The sequence below is a fragment of the Theropithecus gelada genome, unplaced genomic scaffold (assembly GCF_003255815.1).
Source record: "Theropithecus gelada isolate Dixy unplaced genomic scaffold, Tgel_1.0 HiC_scaffold_3098, whole genome shotgun sequence".
Classification (NCBI taxonomy): domain Eukaryota; kingdom Metazoa; phylum Chordata; class Mammalia; order Primates; family Cercopithecidae; genus Theropithecus; species Theropithecus gelada.
This window is the reverse complement of record NW_020259585.1, coordinates 1-4890: the sequence shown is the minus strand read 5'-3', so window position 1 is coordinate 4890 and position 4890 is coordinate 1. Positions and strand designations below refer to the sequence as shown.

General features: G+C 58.9%; 1 pseudogene; it reads left to right on the top strand.

Moving 5' to 3' along the window:
- The first annotated feature begins 3123 nt into the window (after positions 1-3123).
- Positions 3124-4533, top strand: LOC112617653 (annotated as a pseudogene).
- Positions 4534-4890: the final 357 nt, after the last annotated feature.

The window sequence follows — 4890 nt, the reverse complement described above, 5'->3', positions numbered from 1 at the left end:
AATGGATGGATGGATGGATGGATGGATGATGGATGGATGGATAGATGGATGGATGGATGGATAGATGATGGATGGATGAGTGGATGGATGGATAGATGATGGATGGATGGATAGATGATGGATGAATGGATGGATGGATAGATGATGGATGGATGAATGGATGGATGGATAGATGATGGATGGATGGATGGATGGATGGATGGATGGATGAATGAATTGCTAAGTGGGGCTGTTTTTCCGTACCGAGTGCTGCATGTGGGACTTAGCCCTGGACGCTAACTCCTTTGCCCCTCGTATCTGGGAGGGAACAACACAGTCGCCATGCCTGACTAGGGCATGACCTGGGAGGCCTTTGGGGCCACCTGCCCCGGAACCCGGGGACATGGCCTCCCTGGGAAAGGCGGGTGAGGTGAGCCTCACAGCTGGGAATTGGAAGTGAGGGAGAGAACAGCTGCTGGGTAGTGGGAGTAGAGCTTGTGTCTCTCACCGCCCTCCCCCTCCAAGGACTGAGTAGAGAGGAGTGAGTCCCGATCCGCCTGCCAGGCACTCGGCCACGAGGACCCCTTATCTGCCAGCGTCTGATAAAATTCCCTGCGTGGCTTCAGAGATCACTGCTGCCTGACCAGCGGGTGCTGTCATGGAATCTGCGTCCAGAAAGCCCCCTGGGGTTCAGAGAAGTGGTGGGTTCATATAGAAGCAGAGGTGGCTTTTGTGTGTGTGTGTGTGTATGGAGACGGAGTCTTGCTCTGTCGCCCAGGCTGGAGTGCAGTGGCGCGATCTCGGCTCGTTGCAAGCCCCGCCTCCCAGGTTCAAGCATTTCTTCTGCCTCAGCCTCCCGAGTAGCTGGGATTGCAGGTGCGTGCCACCATGCCTCATTCTTGTATTTTTAATAGAGACGGGGTGTCATCCATCCATTCCAGAAGCATTTGCCAAGCACATCCTGGGTGCCGGGCCCAAGCAGCAGGCGGGTCTCGAACTCCTGACCTCATGCGATCGGCCCGCCTGGGCCTCCCAAAGTGCCGGGATGACAGGTGTGAGCCACCACGTCCCACCCGGAAGCAGAGGTGCTTTAATGGAAAGACGTTAGGCTTCATCCGATGGCCGGGAAGGAATCAGAGCAGGGCTGAGGTGGGCTTTTCGCGGGGTGGGGTGGGGTGCCAGGCTCTGTGTTGGGTGGGGCCACAGCAGCTGTTCTGTAATTAGTCATTACTGAGGCTCTGCCCGTAAGAAGTGTGGGCCAGGGAGGGCTGATGAGGCTGCAGGATGAGGGGGCCTGACCCCTTTTCCCAGAAGAGGACCCCCAAAAGACCTTCCCTCTGACGAGGGCTCCCCAAGACCTCCTCCCTGAAGAGGGACTCCCAGGGCCATCGCCCTGAAAAGGGCTCCTCAAAAGGCCTCTCCAAAGGGGTCCCCACAAGACCTGCCCTCTGAAGGAGGCCCCCCAGACTTCCCCCATGAAGAGGGTCCCCCAAAACCTCCCCCCCCCCAGCGCGCCCCCCCAGGCCCTGCCCCTGGAAGAGAACTCCCCAAGATCTCTGTCTCGAAGGCTCCCCAAGACCTCCCCCTTCACAGGGGCCCCCCAAGACCTCTCCCCCGCGAAGAGCCCCCTAAGAGTTTTACCCTGGAAAAGGGTATTGAGCTCGGCAGGTGGGGAGGAGCTGTGTACTCAACATCATCCTGAGGGTCTGTTGTCCTCCTCCTTCCACCACCCCAGCCCCCAGATAAATCCAGAGGGTGTTTTAGAGCCAGGCGGACACTCCTGGTATGCACCAGGCCCTCATAGTGCAGCGCTCGCTGAGTGGAGACGGAGGAGGGAGTGGGTGAACCCGGCCGGCCAGGCTGCCCTGCACAGAATTCCAGCCTTGTCACCCCACTGGGTTTTAAATCATCGCAGTCTTCGCAATGTTCTGTGCATGCCACACGGACTCTCAGAGTCCAGAGGTGCTGCTTTTGCACAGTTACTCCAATGAATAAAAAGATGGGCTGGGCGCAGTGGTTCACGCCTGTCATCCCAGCACTTTGAGAGGCCTGAGGTCAGGAGCTCGAGACCAGCCTGGCCAATATGGTGAAACCCTGTCTCTTCTGAAAATACAAAAAAATTAGCTGGGCGTGGTGGCGGGCGCCTGTAATTCCAGCTACTGGGGAGGCTGAGGCAGGAGAATTGCTTGAACCTGGGAGGCGGAGTTTGCACTGAGCCAAGATCGCACCACTGCACTCCAGCCTGGGCGACAGAGTGAGACTCTGTCTCAAAAAAAAAAAAAAGGCCGGGCGCGGTGGTTCACGCCTGTAATCCCAGCACTCTGGGAGACCGAGACGGGTGGATCACGAGGTCAGGAGATCGACACCATCCTGGCGAACACGGTGAAACCCCGTCTCTACTAAAAAATACAAAAAACTAGTCGGGCGAGGTGGCGGGCGCCTGTAGTCCCAGCTACTCGGGAGGCTGAGGCAGGAGAATGGCGTGAACCCGGGAGGCGGAGCTTGCAGTGAGCTGAGATCCGGCCACTGCACTCCAGCCTGGGCAACAGAGCCAGACTCCATCTCAAAAAAAAAAGGAAAACAGCTGAAATATAATGCAGATGGACACCCAGCCCGGGAACGGGAAAGCTGGGTGCACCTGCCGTAGAAACATCACCTGGGCCTGCTCCGGTTCTCCCCGCGTTTCAGATCCTGCCTGAACCTCGGTGCTCCTTCAGGTCAAGGCTGTGGTTTGAGGGGCTCCGCCCCAGCCCAGCCCCAGGTTGGCCCAGCTGTTCCCGGAGGGGCCAGGGAGGAAAGGGGGCTGTGTGAGCACCAGAGGGCCAACTGTGGTCTGAGGGTCGGGACACAGCCCGGCAGCAGGAACTGGGAGTGGAGCACGGGGGAAATGTGGATTCGCCGGGCTCCCTACAGCCGCAGTGACTGTGTGCCCAGGAGGGCCTCGCAGGGCAGGTGTGAGTCGGGCCTGCCTGGACTCGGGGAGGGGGTGTTTTACAGACGCATTTCAGCCCTGCAGGAGGGGCTGCGGAGGTCCCGCTCGTGACAGTCTCTACACCAAGACAGGAGAGACGGAAGCTGCCCGGAGAACTGCCACTCTGTGGCCTGTGGGCGTCCGGGGGTGAGCGGCAGTGACGGTGTTCCCACAGAGGAGACACACTGGAAATCGTGGGGAAGATGGGAAGATGTAGGCTGGGGTGCGGAGAAAGACCAAGAACCTGCCTGGTGGACGGCACCCTCATAGCAGCCGTGAGAAAGCCCTGTCCCTACCACCCTCCCCGGGAGTCCCCACTGGCTACTCTGGAAGGCTGCTGATTCCCAGGACGTCCGCTGGGCTGAACGGTCCTCCCTGCTGTCCCTCCGTACCCTCCTCCCTGAATGCAGCCTCCATCTCCTCCAAAAATGCAACCTCCTTCTCCTTCTCCCCCAGTGGAGCCTCCGTCCCCTCCTCCTCCACAAATGCAGCCTCTGTACCCCCCCTCCCTAAATGCAGCCTCCTTCCCCTCCTCCCTGCATGCAGTCTCCATCCCCTCCAAAAATGCAACCTCCTTCTCCTCCCCGAGTGGAGCCTCCTTCCCCTCCTCCTCCCCAAATGCAGCCTCTGTACCCCCCTCCCCAAATGCAGCCTCCTTCCCCTCCTCCCTGAATGCAGCCCCCATCTCCTCGAAAAATGCAACCTCCTTCTCCTTTTCCCCCAATGGAGCCTCTTTCCCCTCCTCCTCCCCAAATGCAGCCTCTGTACCCCCCTCCCCCCCAAATGCAGCCTCCTTCCCCTCCTCCCCGAATGCAGCCTCCTTCCCCTCCTCCCCAAATGCAGCCTCCATCCCCTCCTCCCCAAATGCAGCCTCCATCCCCTCCCCGAATGCAGCCTCCTTCCCCTCCTCCCCAAATGCAGCCTCCTTCCCCTCAAATGCTGCCTCCATTCCCTCCTCCTCAAATGCAGCCTCCATCCCCTTCTCCCCAAATGCAGCCTCCATCCCCTCCTCCCCAAATGCAGCCTCTTTCCCCTCCTCCCCGAATGCAGCCTCCTTCCCCTCCTCTCCAAATGCAGCCTCCTTCCCCTCCTCCCCAAATGCACCCTCTGTCCCCTTCTCCCCAAATGCAGCCTCTTCCCTCATCAAGAACTCTCACAGAGGAGCCATGGACGGACTTTTGCTTTCTTTATTCAGCCACGACTGCATGCTCCTATGTGACTGTCCTATGTACTTGGGGACCAGGTGGTCCACCTGCAGCCTGGGGGAGGACGTCCCTATAATGAACACGCTGCCTGGGCTTCAGGGGGCCACTCTGGTGGCCAACATGGCATCCAGGACACCCTCCAAGTGCACCACCTGCACCTGGTGGAAGCCGTGCAGCTCCAGCAAGCACTGGTACTCGCCTCTGTTCCGCTCCCTGCCCTCAGTCTGCACCAGCATGTTCAGCGACTGTATCAGGCCACCCTGCACCTCCCTCTTCTCATCCAGGAGCGTCTCCACCAGCAGCAGGCCGGCCCCTGGAAGGGGAGAGCAGAGAGCTGGAGTCCTGGCCAGCCAGGTGGGGATCCTTCAGGGGGACACAGTGGGCAATGGGAGCTCAGAGCTGTGAGCAGAGGCTGCCAAGAACCCTTACACAGGGAGGGTAGGGGAGTGAGACAGAGACGATACAGGGCGGACAGACAGGGAGAAGGAGATTAGATCGAAAGATGGGTGGCTAGATGGATGCATCACCTGGGCCCGTTCCGGTTCCCCTGGATGGATGGATGAACAGATGGTAGATGATGGGTAGGTAGATGAATGGATGGATAGATGGTTGCATGGATGAGATGGATGGATGGGTGAATAGATGGTAGATGATGGGTAGGTAGGTAGGTAGATGGATGGATAGATGAATGCATGGATGAGATGGATGGATGGGTGAATAGATGGTAGATGATGG